This window comes from Pongo abelii, chromosome 7 (assembly GCF_028885655.2).
Source record: "Pongo abelii isolate AG06213 chromosome 7, NHGRI_mPonAbe1-v2.0_pri, whole genome shotgun sequence".
NCBI lineage: Eukaryota > Metazoa > Chordata > Mammalia > Primates > Hominidae > Pongo > Pongo abelii.
The window spans coordinates 105986099-106006384 of record NC_071992.2 but is presented as its reverse complement, the minus strand read 5'-3'; positions in this window follow the sequence as shown (position 1 = coordinate 106006384).

Sequence of the window (20286 nt, the reverse complement as noted above, 5' to 3'; positions counted from 1 at the left end):
ACTCACTCAGTCTCCCTCTCTCATTTACGAGTAAAAGAGGATGACTTCCATTTTCTGCTACTGATTCAACCAGTTGAAGCCTCTTTTCTCATTCTCCAAGCAAAAATAATAAGATCACATATTATTCAACCTTAACCCAACTCTAATGCTATAGGATTGTGACATCCAGTTAGATGGGGATTATTTCAACAAATGTAACAATGATTGATAGAAGAACAGTAGCATTCATTCTAATTGTGGTTTGTCTTGGAGTATTAGAACTAGGCCTACAGGAAAAGAAAAGTTATTCTTGATGTAGCCTCATGTAGTCAGGGTATTGGCAAAGCCAGCCTTTGGCACAAGCTGAAGGGGCAGCTGACTGGTGTGGTCTGAAGAGTTTGAAGTGTTTTCCACTGTTTCTTCCAAGGCACTTGTAATTCCCACATTGCTCACTCTTTTGAGTTAAAGTAAATGTTACCTAGGAACTTTAACACTCTCATGTGAACTCATTTTCTAAACTAAGTTACCCAAGAACTTATGGGTTGGACAGAGAAATATAATACTTTGGGGGTAAGGAAGAGAGAGAGAGAGAAAGTGTTTAGAAAATCAGGAGAGAGGGATCAGCCAAAGCCAAGACATGGAGAAGAAAATCTCAATGTAGAACTACGAGGAAGACAGTAAACTGACCACAGCAGATTTTAGAAGAGTTCTAAAAGATAGGTCTCAAAGATGACATAATATTGAATGTTTTCACTGGGCAGCAACATACAGTAGAAAAGAAACCTAACACAAGATATCCCACAAAAATGCAAATTTTCAAATAAATGACCAAAAAAACTTGTTTGGTGGTTTTGAAGATCCCTCAGCCACAAAGAGGATATAGCAGTATGCAGAGAAAGCAGATGAGGAGAAAATCTGTGAGAAGGCTGTCTTTGGAGGAAGCCAGTGACTGGTGGGGTACAGGCTGCTCCACTACAAGCCTAGTGAGAAGAGCTTCAGCAGGAGCACTCAGAGAGGGTCTTACATGTCTCCAGGAGCAGGGCACAAGGTGGCTGGCATTGGACTCCTGCTTGGAAATTCTCAGAAGCAGTGATGGGCTCCCTGGCAGCTTGAGAAGCAGAGAAAGGGAAATAGCACATTCATTGACATCTGCCTGGAGTCCCATCATTTTTCAAGGCAAAAGAATGCCACATAGGAGAAAGAGCTAGCCTGAAGCCACTTTAAATTCTTCCCTAGATGACCTCTTGGGAAAGTGGGGTGGGGGACATGGGAGAACAAGAGCAATTTAGAGAGAAGCAGCTGGAGAAAAATATATTGCCCTTGTCCTACGAAGTAAATTCAAATATTCTCAGTGAGAGACTTTTACAAAGCACACAAGAGGAGGCACCAGGTTGACATCTTTTCAGTGGGATATAGAAAGTCAGTTTCCAACAGTACCGGCATATAAGACCTTTCCTGCTCTTTTCCCACCTTCAACCAATAGGGATAACCTCGATTAGAAAGATAGAGGAGGAGAGGGAGAAGAAACGGTTCTTGGTTTTCTGTTGTAGATTCTTTCTTAGCTTAGTTCTAAAAGTGGATTGATTGCCCAAGCTGGAGTGCAATGGCGCGATCTCGGCTTACTGCAACCTCCGCCTCCCAGGTTCAAGCGATTCTCCTGCCTCAGTCTCATGAGTAGCTGGGATTACAGTCGCACACCACCACGTCCAGCTAATTTTTTGTATTTTTAGTAGAAACAGGGTTTTACCATGTTAGCCAGGCTGGTCTCGAACTCCTGACCTCAGGTGATCGACCCACCTCACCTCAGGTGATCCACCCGCCTCAGCCTCCCAAAGTGCTGGGATTACAGGCATAAACCACCCCTCCTGGCCTAGAAGAATATTTTTATGTGTGCATTTATTATGTAAAATTTCTAAGGAGAGCATCCTTCTACTTGCCCCCTTCATAAACCAGATTTCTCATCTGCAGCACATTCCAGCTGGAAGGAGAAGAAAATATTTAACAATGTGATTACTTCATGATCTATACAGTTTTAAATTAATATTATGTGACTTGGAGTGAACATAACACTTTGTAATTACTAATAATGACCAGAAAATTTATGGTACTGTCTACATTTCAAAAAGAGGCTGAAGCAGTTCCACCAGTAAGTATATTCCAAGGGGACAATGGAAAGCAACTATATTTTCTGATTAAATCCCATGAATTTTCCTTATTCAACATCCCTGTTACAATATTAATAGTAATAGCAATAACAATGCCCCAAAGTAGCTACCATTATTAAAGACCTATTATATGTCAGGCAGCATGACATGTACTTGGCACATATTATCTCATCTAATCTTCATGACAATCCTACTTAATATTATAGTTTCGATTTTAACGATGAGCAAAATGAGATGCAGAGGGGTAAGCAACTATCCTAGATTGCTCAGTTATAAGTGATCAAACCATTATATGACCACAAAGGGACTTCAAAGTGATAAACTCTCATTTGACTATATCACATTGTATCAATGCCAGGTTACAGAATTTTATTCAACAAGCACTGAAGGGTGATTATGATAGGTATGAAAGAAAGAGAATGATAAGAAAAAAAGAGGTGTTTTAAGAAAGATCTTAGAAGTCCTCTTCTGCATTGTGGCTCTACAGCACACATTTCTGCCACTCTGGCCACCATGACATGGCAACAGACAAGAAATCAGTCACTGCTCAACCCCCTTGCCCATCCCCAAAGCTTTATAAATGAGTCATCAAACATGCTTCAGAAGAAGGGGGTGGTATTAGAACCCATTCTCAGGTCTTATTCTTCCCAAGCATAGCTAGGATACTCCACTTAGAAATTTCACATCATAAATACACAAATTACTAATATTCTTCTATTGCTAATCAATCCACCTTTAGAAACTAAGCTAAGAAAACGTCTATGGTAGAAAGCCAGGAGGCCATTTCAAGAAATGTGTCCCCCCTTTTTTGTTCTCCTTTCATTATTATTATTATCATTATTCTCTTCAAGGACACTAGAACTGCAAGCTAATGAGAGAAAAATCCATGAGCAAGTCTAGCCAGTCTTTTTAAGTAAATAATTCAGATGTTGAAAGTCTGATCTATGGGCTATTGAGTCACATAACTACCAACGGTTTAGAAATCAAGGCACAAACCTTAAAGCCATTTAATGGGTTCCTCCTCACTAAGATTAGAAGTCTACACCAAAATATATGAAAATTACAAATAATAACGAGATAGTTTAACTATCACAGTGAATGTAAATTCTTCATAAAATTATTTAAGTAAATCTTAACTTTTTTAAATATTGCAGACCAAGGAATTTTCAGTCACTACTGGAAAGTACTGCAAATCAAGATTTTAATTTTCTATTATGTATTTTTTCACCTTGCTTACTCACAAATACCCATGCAAAGATCCAAAATGCAAATTCTACATCAGCTAGAGTTTTCCTTGACCAAAGACACTGCTGCCTACAATAAGGTTATTGTAGTTGATTAAATACTTTGGGTTCATTTTGCCTTTTTTAAATCCAAAAAGATGTTTCTCTCTTAAATCAAGGCAATCAAATTAAGCAAATAAATAGAACTAGGCATTTTTCCTATTCAGTTGTCTAAAAAAGTCTAGTTGACAAACTTTTTTTTCAAATTGCCTACCTATAGAAGTACCTAGATAGAATGTTAGATATTTGGATAAAGCTCCAGGAACATTAAACCCAAGGTGAATTCTGAAACAACTGTGTCACATTGAAACTAAAGCTTCATTGATTAGTATCAGCCAACCACAAGGTATACATTCCACCGAGTGCCTGAGGATGAAATCGCCTCCTGGCTCCCATTACCTATTGGCAGCAGCATAAAAGCATTGCACCTGCAATGTTTTACTTTACTGGGAATCTGAGTAATCAAAAACAGATAAAACCACTGAAAAATCTTATTGTTGACCACGAAAGAAGGATAATAATTTTGGCCTCGAGGTTCTGAATGTATGGAGCAAAGTGGAAATAATGCTTCCCTACACCTTCTTAATCCCAGAAGTGCTAGGAAATAAGATACCGTGACAGTCTCTTCAATATATGGTGTTTGGGAAAATCGAATATCCCTATGCAGAAGAATGGAACTAGAACACTGTCTTTTGCCATATACAAAAATCAAATCAAGGTGAATTAAAGATTTAAGTCTAAGACCTCAAACTACAAAACTACTACAAGAAAACATTTTGGGAAACTCTCCAAGAAGTTGGAGTGGGCAAAGATTTCTTGAGTAATATCCCACAAGCACAGGCAACCAAAGCAAAAATGGACACATGGGATCACATCAACTAAAAAAGCTTCTGCACAAAAGGAAACAATCAACAAAGTGAAGAGACAACCCAAAGAATGGAATAAAATATATATAAGCTATTTATCTGATAAGGGATTAATAACCAGAATATATAAAGAACTCAGACAACTAACTCTACAGGAAAAAAAATCTAATAATCTGGTTTTAAAATGTGCCAAAGATCTGAATAGACATTCCTCAAAAGAAAACATATGAATGGCAAACAGGTATATGAAAAGGTACTCAAATCATTGATCAACAGAGCAATGCCAATCAAAACTACAATGAGATATCATCTCACCCCAGTTAAAAGGGCTTTTATCCAAAAGACAGTCAATAATAAATGCTGGAGAGGATGTGGAGAAAAGGGAATCCCCTGTGGTAGGAATGTAAATTAGTACACCCACTGTGGAGAACAGTATGGAGGTTCCTCAAAAAACTAAAAATAGAGGTATCATATGATCCAGCAATCCCACACCAAATGAAAGAAAATCAGTACATGGAAGAGACATCTGTACCCCCATGTGCATTACAGAACTATTCACAATAGTTGAGATTTGGAAACAATGTAAGTGTCCATCAACAGAAATATGATGGATAAAGAAAATGTGGTATATATACAAAATGGAGTACTATTCAGCCATAAAAAATAAAGATATTTTTAATGAGATCTTGTCATTTGCAACATGGATGGAACTGGTGGTCATTATTTTAAGTGAAATAAGCCAGGCATAGAAAGACAAACTTTGCATGTTCTCATTTATTTGTGCATGCTAAAAATTAAAACTCATGGAGATAGAGAGTTGAATGATGGTTACCAGAGTTTGGCAAGGAGAGTTGAGGGGGGGTGGCAGTAGGGGAAAAGTGAAAATGGTTAATGTGTTAAAAAAAATAGTTCAAAAAATTGAATAAGATCTAGTATTTGATAGCACAACATGATGACTATAGTCAATAATAATTTAATTGTGATTTAAAAATAATTAAAAGAGTAAAACTGGATTGCTTGTAACACAAAGAAAGGATAAATGCTTGAGGTGATGGATACCACATTTACCCTGATGTGACTGTTACACGTTGCCTGCCTGCATTAAAATATCTCATGTACCCCATAAATATATACACCTGCTATGCACTCACAAAAATTAAAAATTAAAAAAAAAAGATAAAAATAAAACTCCATGGTGGATAACAGGAAATAGGAGGGCACCAAAAGACCACAAGAAGATGTACACAAGCATGACTTGAACCTGGAGACTCTGGACCATCTCTAATAGTCTCCTTCCTGGAATCAGTAAGTAAACTACAAAAGATATGCTTTGGGGACTCTAGTTAGCAACCAAAAGTAGAGAGGTAAGAATAGTACATGGATTGCTCTACTCACTGGGGCTATTCACTGATTGATTTCTAAGTATTTATTAAATATTGCTTTAACTTTAAGTCTGAATTTGTTCATGTTCAGTATTTGAATCAGGAGACTTAGTGAACTCTTCTTGGTTGTATTATTGTTGTGTGACTATGAAAAGTAACCCTCCTTCCCTGCTTCAACTTTCCTCACCTGTACAATGTGGAGAATAATAAATCCCATCTATCTCAGGTGGGCGTAATGAAGAGGATTCCAGGTTAATAATTCATAAGACTTACTGGGTGAATAATTCTATATAAATGCAAGCATGAATGGAGAATCCAGTAATAAACCACAGGTTATTTGACACCCAAGTTTAGTATTTGATCCACAATAATAGCATTGTTTTTTAAAAAGTAACTGTAAATAGTCTCTCAGAAATTGCTTTTCATCTCATCTGAACCACATCCTGCATGACTTTCTATTTACTATTTTGAATGAAGGAAGTTGTGTGTTTTCCAACACAAAATATATAAGGGCTGTCAATTCCTTTATTTTTGCTCTTTAACATTTTTAGAAAACTTATTCATTGGATGAGTGATCACTTGCTCAGCTACTGAGTGGCATTTTAAATTTCTAAGTAAATAAAGTATCTTCAGGTTTCTGATTATATATGACGACAATTGAAATCCAGCCTAGGAGTTTATACTACTTAAATAACAGCCTACCCAACTGACAGTAACAGTGTGCATCTATTAGCTGGACTATACTCTAGTTTGCTTACTAAACTAGTGTCTGTCATAATTTAAAAGTAGAAGGGAGAAATGATAAACAACATAAGTCAAAATTTTATTTTGTTTCACATATTATTATATACTATTTGTATACATATATGTACTAGGAATATTACTTGAAAAATCCATATTTTTATCACATTTTCCTTTTTAGAGTTGTTAATAACTGATACATTTTTTAAAACCATAACAATATTATACAACCAAGCTACTTTACTAGTATGAAAGAAATAATTCTGCTCAGCTGTTTAGAACATATCAGGCATACAGGTAACAAAAAATATTTAAGTGGCTCTTATCTGATAACAACATTATAGAGTAAGGCAGAAAGAATAGGAAACACTGGTAAGAACGTACTGAATCAGAACTTTGACATAGAAGACATAAGTACTGAGAGGTTCCTGAAAACATCCTCAGCAGGCAGACAAACCTTCCACACAAAAATCAATAGAATTGGGCTCCATTTGAACAGAAAAAAATAGTTCTATCAACAAGGCATTGGATAAACAAGTGAGGACCGAGTTGGAATAGATCCTTCAAATATTAACAGCAACCATAGCCCTGAATCATAGGTACAATTAGAAGTTAACACTTTCGTTTGGTCTTTTCCATTATAATCAAGCACAGATAACAACGTATTATTGATTTTAAAAATCTGTACATAAAGAGAAATACAAATATTACTTTTTTAAAAAACGAGCAATTATCTGATTCTTCAAGGCAAACCATGGAATTTGTTTTACACTTACCAATAAAAGCAAGTCTTTAAGTTCTACAATAAAATCATGGTAAATTATTCAATAACTTTAGCTAAAACAGCAGATCATTTCAACCCTCAAATTATGTGAGTGCCTCCTGATAAGCACTGAGCACAATTAAGTGTTGTTCCAAATTTTTAAAATAATGACAACTCTTTAATAGTAAAAGTAATTTGTAGAGTCTGTCATTTTGGAGTAGACAAAAGCTCATCGAAAGCAACAATCATTTAGACATAAACAGCTTATTTCAATTGCAGCAGTCATTACTGTAATTGTCTGGTTATCTGTGGCTGCTCAACAAATTACCCATAAACTGAGTGGCTTAAAAGAACAGTTTCTATTATATTTCATGGTTCCATGAGTTAAATGGGCTTACACAGGCAGTCCTTGATAGATTTCTTATGTGACTGCAGTCATATGGTCGCTGGGGCTGAAGGTTCGCTTAGGCTAGATGTTCAATATGGCTCCTTCACTCATATATCTGCCACCCCAGCTGATATGCCTGGAACATCTGAGGAATGGCCAAGCCCAGTATTCTATTCTCTCCTCCTTGCCCCTCCCTTCCCTTCTCTCTCTCTCCTTCCTCTCTTCTTCTCACCCTCTTTTCATGCAACCTCTCCATATGGCACCGTGAGAATTCTTACAATATGACAGTCTCAAGAGTAGAGGGTTTCTTATGTGGGAGGTGGCTTTCCCCAAAGCACGTGTTCCAATAAAATGTGGAAGATGCAAATCCTCTTATAATCCAGCCTCACAACTCTGTAGTGTCACTTTCACTACATATTGGTTACACATGGCAAGCCCATATCCTATGAGGAAATATATACTATATATTACAGTATATAGCATACATTATATACTATATACTACAGTATATAGTATATAATATATACTATAAGGAAAGAGGGGTGAACATCAAGAGGCCTGGTTCATTGAGAGGCCATCTGTAAAGATCAGTCACCACAGTAAAAAGAGACAGTAAGATCAATTAATCTTTTTGTTGTTGTTGTTACTCATAATAGTATTATAATTATTAATTTGTCCATTCAAAAAGGGCTAAGTATTATAGAAAGAACTAGATTTATTTCCAATGAAAGATTTTACATTCTCATAATTAGCAGCTGTGAAAAAAGGAAAAATAAAATGGTTAATTCTAAAAGCACTGATAGGCCAATATCGCTATTGCTTTGCATTGTAACCTTAGATAACGGAAAGTTCTTAAGCTTTGGTTCTATGATTGGTGTCATCACCTAATATGGCTTCTATCATTATATACAAAAAAAAATCTTCTATCAGAACAGTAAAAGTCAATAGGTTGTATTTAACTGATATTAAATTTTAAAGTATTTAGTATCAGTTTTTTTAAAGGTAGCATGCAAAGGCTCTATGGTAGTTAAATGTGGAAGGATTGTCTTTTAAATAAATTATGCTGAGTTAACTGGCTATTAATAAGAAAAAATGAAAGTTGGTGTTTACCTCACAACATTAAAAAAAATACAGTAGATTACAGTCCTAAATGTAGAAGTTAAATCAAGTAGGACTTCTGTCTTCAGTCATGATGGATTAGCTTATACCAGAGCAACACAGTGATGATAAACAACAATAGAAATTTTAAAATACGTGAGTTGACACTTTTCTATTTTTTAACAAAAGATGGTACAGGACTGTGATCCCTGAGAGAAAGGAAACATGAGGCAAGCCCCAAGATCAACACAACTTTCTATCTAAAAGCACTTCTAGACCATGGCCTGGAGAACTGGAGTACAAGTCAGAAAAAAAAAAATCCTGAGGAAAGAAAGATAAGAGTTTGGGGTTGCTGAGTGGCAGAATGGCAAAATGTTTCAGAGCAGGATACTAGAAGAAGAGAACGGAACAGAGAAGACACTCCAGAAATCTGCATGGGGGTCTCCTTCAGTCTTTGACTGATTATTAAGCTGTTAGAGTGAGGCTCTAAGGTATTCTGGGGAGCTGAGAGCTGAATGAAGATTCTGGAAGTCTCCCAGTATTAGGATACATAGGATACAGAAAAGGCATACCTTAGATTATGCCAAGTCTATTACTAGTGTAGAGACTGCTTTAGAGTTGCCCAAACTGAGCTTAAAAATGGCCATCACAAAAAGGAGACTAATCCACTAGTAAACTTACTGTTTACCAGCACAAAAAGCAATACTCAAAAAAAAAAAAAAAAGACAAAACTGCAGCAACAAAAGGCCCAGACTCTAGGCAATGTAGTAATCACTATGTCCTTAGGCAATAAAAATTACCAGATATGTGAAAAGTTCACAAAGTATAATACCTACCCTGGAAAACAAAGGAATAGTCAATATAAATCAAACTTGAGATGACCCAGATATTAAATTTTCTTATAAAAATTTATGTAGAATAAATATGGTCAAAGACTTAAAAGATAGTCATAATGAATGCATAAATGGAGAATGTCAATTTTAAAATGGAAGCTATGGCCAGGTGCCATGGCTCATGCCTGTAATCCCAGCATATTGGGAGGGTGAAGTGGGTGGATCACTTGAGCCTAGGATGTCAAGATCAGCCTAGACAACGTGGCGCAACCACCCCATCTCTACTAAAATCACAAAAATTACAAAAATTAGCTGGGTGTGGTGGCACATGCCTATAGTCCCAGCTAGTCAGGGCACTGAGGTGGGAGGACCACCTGAACCTGAAAAGCAGAGGTTGCAGTGAGCTGAGATCATGCTATTACACTCCAGCCTGGGTGACAGAGCAAGACCCTGTCTCAAAAAACAAACAAACAAACAAACAAAAACAAATGAAAACGTGAAAATAGCAGAACTGAAAATTACAAATACATGAAATAAAATATGCATGGGTGGGCTAGACACTAGATTAGAGATAGAAAAAGAAAAAAGTCACTAAATTTCAATATAGATCAATACAATTAAGGAGTGAGAGAGAGAGAAAGAGAAACTGGGGGAAAATGCACAAAGCCTCAGAGATCTGTGAAACAATAGAAAATGGTGTAACATAGTATGATTGAAATCCCAGGAGAAGGAGAAAATGAAGAAAAAAACTCAATAATGGCCACAAATTCCCCAAATTTGGAGAAAGGCATAAATGTATATTTACAAGAAGCTCAGCAAATCCTGAGAAAGATAAATACAAAGTAAACCATGTCTAGGTCAAACTGCTAAAAACCAAAGACATTTCACTGGTTATAAAACTCTTGTTCAATCTTTTATTTTTCTCAATACTTTAAAGATGCTGCTTCATTGTCTTCTTACTTGCATTGTTTCTGATTAGAAATCTGCTGCCATCTTGTATTTATTCCACTGTATGTGATACGTCATTTTTTTCTCAAGATCTTATTAAGAGCTTTTTATCACTTGTTTTGAGCAGTCTGGTTTTATAATGGGCCTTGGTTGAGTATTCTTTATCCCTCCTGAACTTGGGGTTTGTTGGCTTCTTGAATCTGTGGGCAAAGCCTCAGATATGTGAGACAACAGAATTAAATTTATAAAATTTTTATTAAGTTAAATTTTTTATTTTCATTACATTTAGAAAAATTTGGTCATCGTCTCTTTAAATATTTTTGTACTCACTTTTGTCCTCTCCTTTGGGGACACCAATTACATGTACATTAGGCCACCTGAAGTTTTTGCCCAGCTTATTCATACTCTTTTAAGTTTTGTTTATTTCAAATACTCTTTCCTCTCTGTTTTTGATTTTGGATAGTTTCCAGTGCTCTGGCTTGAAGTTCATTAATCTTTTATTCTGAAATGTTTACTTTGCAATTCATCCTGTCCAAAGTATTTTATACTTCTTATATTGTAGTTTTCATCTCTGGAAGTTCAAGTTAGGTCTGATTATATCTTCCATGTCTCAACTTTTTGAACAAATAGAATACAATTATAATAAGTACTTTAATGTTCTTATCTGCTAATTCTAATACCCGTATCAGTTCCAGGTTAGTTTTTATTGATTATTTCCTCATTGTGGCTTATATTTTCTTGCTTCTTTACATGACTGGTACTTTTTTTATTGGAAAGCAGACACTGTGAATTTTGCCTTGTTAGGTTCTGGATATTTTTGTATTCCTGTACATATTCTTGAGCTTTTTTCTGACACACAAGTTATAAGTTATTGGAAACAGTTTGATCCTTTCGTATCTTGCTTTTAGAATTTGCTAGGCAAGACTGGAGCTCAGTCTGGGGTTAATTATTCCTAAGTACCAAGGACCCTCTGTGTAATCTACCCAGGGTTTCATGAATCATGAGGTTTTCCATGCTGGCTGGTGGTAACTGACATGCAAGTGAGCATTAGGCACTGTTACCTCCATACTTTGGGGCAGTTCTTTCCTCAGACTCAGCTTGTCTCCTAACACACATGTGTTTATCAGTAATCACCTGACTACTTCAGGAAGATGATCTGCAGATCTTCATGGTTCTCTCTGTGCAGATCTCTCCTTTCTGGTACTTTGTCTTGTAAATTATAGCCCCTTTGATTTCCCTGGCCACTTAGCTCTGTGTCCTTAACTCAGGTAGTCAGCCAAACTTTGCCTGCGTTCCTCCTCCTTGCATCATGGCCTGGAAACTCTCTTAAGGCAAAAAACTAGAGCAATCATAGGAATCATCTCATTTTTCTCATCTCTGATAGATCACTATCATTCATTGCCTTTTCTTCAGTGACTTGAAATTTGTAGTTCCTTATAATTTGCTCATTTTTTAATGTTTCCAGAAGGAGGGTAAATCTAGTTCGTATTATTCCATTTTGGCTGGAATTAGAAGGGTATACTGATGTAAAGCTAACTAAAATTCTATGTGTAAAATATTAGGGGACAAATTTTTAAATGCAAAATTAATAAATGTAATAGTCAAGATTAATTTTGAAGAATCAGTTAATTTGGGGAACAAGTTAAAGAAAATATTATAATACTAGTCAGGTCAGTTTGGAGGCCTGTCAACTTTAATGGAATGCTTTGTTAAAAATATGCCATTCTTCATCCCAGTAGTGTGCCACAGAACATTTATACATGGAGACAGATGGTATTGAGGACCTTAAAAGCCACAGTAGAAAACACTTAAGAGAGCAAAGCCAGATGGCCAAAGAAAAACCTGAATCCATAAGAAAATGCTTATTGCTCTGAAGGTGTAAATACAGACAAGTTAAGATTGGTAGAAGATTTTTGCTCCAGGACAACCTGTACCCGTCTCACATATTTTGCTTTGAAATAATGCACCTACATACTATGTGCTATTCATTTTTAAATGGTAAAATGACTATCCTAAGATTCCAAACATTCTGGCCTGTGAAATATATGTTCTGCTTTATTTTTATATAATTAATATTTTCTTTTTTTATAATATAGTAATATTTAATAATAAAATAATTATATAATTATTTTATATAATTAATATTTTCTTCCTATTTCACAAAAGAAACAGCACTCTCTCTGTGTGCAATGGCACAAGTGAAGTTCAAGTGATTCTCCTGCCGCAACCTCCCAAGTAGCTAGGATTACAGGTGCCCGCCACCACACCTGACTAATTTTTATGTTTTTAGTAGAGACGGGGTTTCACCATGTTGGACAGGCTGGTCTTGAACTCCTGACCTCAGGAAATCCACCTGCCTTGGTCTCCCAAAGTGCTGAGATTATAGACGTGAGCCACCATGCCCAGCCAGAAACAGCACTCTCTTGATTTCACCCTCATCCCCTTGTCCAAGGCATCACCCAACAATTCTTCTCATCTCTTGCATTTCAACTTGCCTCCTACTCCAATCTTTGTCCTTAGCCTCCAGGTGTTTTATTTCTTCACCAACCCTAAATAAATTTCCTGTCAACCATTTTCCTCTTCAAACTCTAGCCTCATTTCTCCTTTTCTCTTTTGCCACCAAATTTCTGTTCCTGTTACCTCTTGAATTGAAACCTCTTTTCAGGCAGTTGCCCTCTGAAAAGGGTTTAACAAATTTAAAAATCTCTTCACAATATTCATTCTTCTCAAACTCTCTAATCTACTTAATATCTTCATGAGATATGAAAGATCTCATGAAATTCTATTTTCTTTGATTTTTCTCCGCTAAGGGATAAACACAGATCATCAGACTCATGGTTACAGAGCACTACTCTTAACTGGCTAACAGTCAGTGTTATACAGAGACTTAAGCAAATGAGCTACGGCTGATTCCAGGCCTGCTGGAATTAATTCTCACAGGACAACCTTTACTAAAATATTTATCAAAATCTGATGTGTGACACATATCTGTCTTTAAAAAATAGATTCCTTGAAAGTAAGAACTAAAATTTGCTCATCATGATCTTAAATATCCAGGTCAGTATCATGCATTCATTAAATGAGTTCTTCCTTAACTATATTAAAGACTGAATAAACTAAAGGACAAAAGCAGTGATAAGTGTTGACAAGTAAATAGGCAAATGGAAATACAATGAAAATTGTACAACCACTTAGAGATTGCATAATTAATAAAACTTATAGTTTCAAATTGGAAATTGGAAATTGCAGCAGCATAAGAAAAGCTACTTTTAAAAAGCTATTGAAAAACCTGGTTAGAAGACATATTTTTAAAATATTTTATTAATAGAAAAATTTAAACACTCACAAAAGTAAAACAAATTGAAAAATGAGCCCATTGTCAAATCATAATGATCAATTCATGGCTACTCTTGGAAAATTCATTTTTAAAACGAGAATCAAATTAGAAAAAATTTTAAAAGCAAAAGCATGTAGTTAATATTGTGGCTAAAATAAAAGAAAAATATTTCACGAGCATCAGCTACGTTAAGGGCCATGTGCTTTTTGCTATTCTTTGGAAATACAGTGTCTGTATCGATCACAGCCAGTGACACCCTCTTCTTAATAAAAGCAACTTTTTTAAGGGGTAGATTTCTGTCTTGATTTAACTTGCTGGCAATTGCACAGGCAGAACTACTTACTTTGCAAATAAACTCAGCTTCACAACAAACTGACAATGCGCCTAAAGGACTTAATTTCACTATCACCTAACTTATCAAGCAGCCTCCAAGATAGCACTGCCCAAATTACAAAGAGAGTAGATGTTATATGTTCCTGAGTTACCACAAGTATCAGCTCAGGCTCCAGTTACAGGATGTGCTCCATCTTGCTGATACAGTAGAAGGATATTGTGGTGTACAATATCCCAAGTGCAGTCTCTGCAGGAAGGATGAGAGTAGATGCATCCTTCTAGGTAAGGCACAGACTTCTAGCTACATCAGGATTATATGTGGTGCTGTGTAAGGTTTTATTTGGTTGATGACATTCGTGTCTTCTGGGAGCTAACTCACTTGGCCTCCAGAGTTCAGTGAAGTATTAACCCATTGTAGTTATCAGAAGAATATCACAAGCTGTCTCACTGGTGTAGTGACTAGAAGAGGGGGAATAAATCTGTTGTGAAGCTCTACTATGTCACTTGGCTTTTCTTGCTTTAAGCAAAACAATGAAAGAGGACCAGAAGTAGCAGTTGCCAACTATTACTGCTTCTTGGTATATTTCAAACTACATGAGAACCTATCTCTGATCTCTTTTTTGTTGTTAACAGCAATGTAGTTGGGAGTCTAGATAAAATCCACACTCCAAGTTTGAGCTTCACCTTCTTCCATTTTTGTTTTGATCCCCTCAACTGCCCTATTTAATTTCTGCTTTGTAGATGCATCAAGTGTTTCTTTGCTGCCCTAATTATCTCAGAATTCAAGGCTTTGAAGTGTTAGTTTTATGGGTTTTTTAAATATCCCACAACATTTGACTTTGTCTCTTCTTTTTATTAAGGAATACTCTGAAGAAATAATATATGGCTTAATTTCTCAACTCCCCTCTCTAGTAAGCTATTTCTCATGAATTTATATCTGAGAAAAATTGAAACAGGAAGTTCAACTTGCCCAGAGCAACTAGCATGATGAGAGGGTGTTGTGATAGGCAATGTGTTATTTCAGGGGTCCCCAACCCCTGGGACCGGTATCCGTCTGTGGCCTGTTGGGAACCAGGCTGCACAGCAGGTGAGCGGCTGGTGAGCAACTACCCGCCTGAACTCCACCTCCTGTCAGATAGATCAGCGGCAGCAATAGATTTCTCATAGGAGCACGAACCCTATTATGAACTGCACATGCGAGGGATCTATTTTGTGCACTTCTTATGAGAATTCAATACCTGATGATCTGAAGTGGAATAGTTTCAATCCCGAAACCATCCCTCTCCCCTCAGCCCCGTTGCTGTCCATGAAAAAATCGTCTTTCATGAAGCTGGTCCCTAATGCCAAAAAGGTTGGGGACTGCTGTGTTATTTGAAACTCTTCATCTGATGTAAGAAACACAGAAATGAAGTCTTGTCAGACACATTAAGACTTCTAATCAGAGGAAAAGGCACTAATTTGGTATACCAGCTGTTGGATAATTGTTGTTGGACAATAAATGATTGAAGAAGAATCAAAGAGAAGACTCTTGCAATTTTGTAACACATGGATGAAATTTCAGGAGAATCATTTCTATGATGCCATTCCTGCAGTAGGAGCTACCAAATTCACTCCATGATGTCAGTGACCATTGTTATTCTGTATGATAATAATTATCTTAGTAGTAGCATCACTAAAATGGGACTGTTACTGTCTATTTAGGTACCTCATTTTCTTGAAGAATTTATGATTGTAGACTGTAGCATAAAACACAACTGTTTGCATATCAGATATCTCCTGGAAGAAGTTTAAAGATTACTCAGCATATTATTTGCCAATCTAGGTTCATTTACCTTTCTTATGAGTTCCAAATTAAATGTGAATTAGTCCATTCAAGCCATCCTTCACAGGGATTTTCTAGTGCCACAGTGATTTTTATCCTCCTTCTAAAAGTAACCTTCATTAGTATGAACAGTTAGTTTTCCTTACCAGAGAGAGCTGCCACATCCTTCAAATTCACCCTGGATAGGCAATATGTTGATGATTATTTCCTTTTACTCCTTTTTTTTCATCACAAAACCTGCTCTTTTGGTATTTTCTATATCTGTTAGTGGTATCACCATTTACTCATTTGTCCAAGCTAAACATAAAAAAATCTTGTAATTGTTCATTCTTCCTATTTAGAGATTCTGCTATGTCATGCCCATTTTGCCTCTTCTATTCCTGCTGCCTTAGTTCCAGCCATCGTCATGTCTTACCTTGACCACTGAAGTAGTTAAATAGTTTAAGAAAGGGATAAACTTGCCTTTATTTCTTCTCTCTTTCACACTAATGCCTGAATTAATTTTTTCAGAATTCCTTCCCATAAAATACTCAGTGATTTTTCTGTGGCCTACACACAAAGGCATTACTCAAGAAATATTTAGAGTATCAACTATGTATTACAAATTAAAGAGCTGAGTACACAAAGGTAAAAAAGATAGACTCCTTTGCTCTCAAGAAGCTCACAATCTAGAAGGAAAAACAGCATATCAACATATGTGACAAGTGTTATGATATTAGAGTGATATGCAATGGACAGTGGTAGCATGATATGAAAAAGAAAGAATGATCCATCTCATCTGGAGTTATTGGAGAAAAATGTATGCATGTATGCCTTTGACTCTATCCTGACGTATGTGTAAGTTTTTTCTAGGAAGACAAATGAGAGAAGGCCTTTCAGGCCAAGACAACAATATGTGCATCGGTTGCAATACCAGAGTAAGCATTGCTTATTTAGAAAACCATAAGTTATTAAACAATGGGTAAGAGAGTATAAATGGTATTAGATGATGCATGTAAAGGAATCTAAAAATTTGATCTGAAGGTTATGATAAGCCATTGAAGAAATTTAAACAGGAGTATAATATAGGTCAGGTTTTTGTTTTACAACAAAGAGGCTGGAATGAAAGGGAGAACAACTGGCATGTTATTACCATAGGTAAGACATGACAAAGCCCTGAATTAAAACAATAGCAATTGAATTTGTCATGGCTGGAGTTAGGGCAGAGAGACAATGAATCCTTACCAAGTAATACAAGGCTCTACAAATTATGGTCAAATTCTAGCATAGTGCTTTCCACACAGTAAGTAGTTAACAAACCCAATAAGTATCTGTTGAATGAATAAACAAAATTACCTTCTGTATCTATTACTTATCACTGCCTAAGAAACCATCCTGAAACTTAGTAGCTTAAAACAGCAATGTTTATTACTTCTCACAGTTCTCTGGGTTAGTTGGGTGCTACTTCTGTTGATCTTGCATGGGTTCACTCACATCCCTGCTTGTCAGCTGGGGCTGGTTCCTCCCAGATGATGTGGTCTTGCTCTTTCCATGAGAACCTTCTCTTCATGTTCTCTCTTTCCACATGGTCTCTCTCACTTTTTTTTTGAGGGGTGGTGGTCACTCTTTGTCTATCAATCTTTCATCCTCAAATAGGATAATCTGAACTCTTTCAGCCTTGATGATTTCAAGGCTCTAAGCAGGCAAGCCCCATGCATGAGCATTTATCATGCTTCAACTTACATCACACAGTCAAGCTTAGTCAATATGAGAGGAAATTTTACAAAGTGGGTCTACTGGTAGGTGTGATTCTTTGGATACCATCATAAGAGCAACCACACACCTCTCTATTTATTTTACACCACTTCCCTCACAAGAACCTCATGTTTTAACCCATTGGTGTTCTCCTTTGTTCCCAGAAATGTCATGCACTTTCATGCCTTCTTGACTTTAGCCAGGTTTCTCCCCTTATACCTCACAGTGCTCCCTTCTGCACTGGAATATTATCTGCTCACAAATAAAAAGTACCTATTTTCAAAAGTTAGCTCAGATGACATCTCCTCTGAGAAGTCTTTCCTGCAAAACACATAGAAGGAAGATCTTTGCCTCCTCTCACTTACTTTGTTCATAAGTTATAGTAGTAACTTCAATGTGGAGGGTAACCCTGGCATTCTTGGCAGAACCAGTATAGTGATTCATAACTAGAAATAAGTTATATAGAGCCTACTTCCAAAGAACTTATTTCAGGGCAGAAAGAGGAAACTTCTTGAACAAAAGAGGGATAATATATCAGAATTTACTTCTGGGCCCACTTTTGAGACCCCTCCTCTTAGCCTCCCACAGGATCTACTACCTGTGTCAGAGACCATTTGCCCATGTGGTACTATTAATCAAAATGGTTCAAAAAGCCCTCTAGATTACTTCACATTTCATGCTTCTATCAAAACATCTCATGTACCCCATAAATAAATATACCTACTACGTACCCATGAAAATTAAAAGTTTACAAAACAAAGAGCACTCTAAATTATCACTTTAAACAATGTGACACAACTGTGGATATTCAGGATACCCTAGTGCATGATATACATAGCGGTCAGACTTATAGTCATTTTAGGGAATGAACTTCTTGTTATATATATGGACATTTGTACCAAAGGGTCTGACAACAGTTCTAGAAGCTACATGCAGCAACTGCAGGTAAGAATTAGTTGCTAGTTTGCTTACCATGTTGTGACAGAGATAGTAATCTTTATTAAATATTCTATTTGCTCTCCAATGCTCCCCAGCCTCTTCGCATCTAGGTAAAGACATATAACTACTTTTAGCCAAATAAACAAGTGCAAAATAGGCTATGCATGATTCTCCAGTCTCTCTCTTCCATTATTATAACATCTGAGTGGAGACCACTAATCTAGATAATACTGCTACAAGAGCATAGTCTCCAACAATCCTGGTGCAGAGCCCTCTGTCAACTATGATGACACAATGCAGAGCAAGAAATAAACTTTCGTACATTAAGACACTAAAATTTGGAGGTTGGTTGTTACCAACAACACAACTTACTCTAGCGTGACTAATACATATTCCTCAAACATTGGATTTTGCTTCAGTCATCCTTGAAATAATATTTGAACAGACATTTATTGAGTGCCTATTATGTACCAGGCCCTCTATTAGGTATTTGAAGTCAGTTGATGTTTTTAAAAATGCTATCTTCTGGAGTTTACATTCTAATCAAGAAAATGATAATTGCTATCAATAATTGTGACAATTAAGCACAAACAACTTTGACAGGAGATACTGTCATAATATTAAGAACATGACTATATGTATATTTTTTAGAAAACACAAACGTTGAATATGCTTAGCTGGGAACATAATATATTATTTATTTACATTTTATTCAAGTCTTGCTCTAAATTATTTAAAATGAGTAGCCTCTTGAAAGGGGCACCAAAAATTTTAGAATTCTGAGAAAAGGTGAATGAAAAAAGAAATAGTCACTACCTAGCCAAAGACTACTGTCATGCCAAATACAGTAATCTGTCTATACCCAGCCAGAGAAGTCAGTCATCATCAGCTTCCACTCATTATTTTAAAAGCATGTAGACAGCAAAGCCAGATTTCTTCTTGTCATTTGCTAAGGCAAATCACTGAGTTAAGGGTCTCAAATCCAAATGCCTATAGTACAGGTAGAAGTAGAAAAGGAAAGTAAACCAGGTGTTTGTTTTTGAAGTATCAGCTGCTAAAAAGATAACCATTTTTTAATTTTTACTAAATTATGGCTCAAAAATATAACAATGCAAACATGTATTATAGTGGAGATTATATTTTAAATTGTGCAATAGACATACACATGAAAAGACAGAAGTTGCTAAGATTAATTTTCTTTTTTCTAATTCCTGCTCCTTTCTTTCACACCAAGGTGACCACATCTGCTTGCATATTTTACCTGGTACATGCAGTACAGAATTTAGCCTTGAATCTTTTAGTAGAGAGTTTGATTGAGTTTTATTCAGAAAATAGCTATTCACAAACATAAATATATCTGGACATGTATAACATCTTTGTACAATGTTTTTTACCATTAATAAAACTGCTGCACAGAGATATTTGTAGAATTTTAGTATTTTAGACCTTCTATTTAGTTTTTAGTGACATATTTCTGCAATTCAGAAGATTCTTTCTTTGCATGATTAAAATTAATTGAGAAAGCTTAAGTTAATTAAAACTGAATGTTAGCTTATTTTTATAAACTTTGAAAACAGAGAGTATTTTCTAGAATTCAGTCTCAACTTCAATATCAGAGGGAATGTAGTTTAAGCCATAACTTTCACCTGTGGAAACCACTTCATCAGAAGAATAT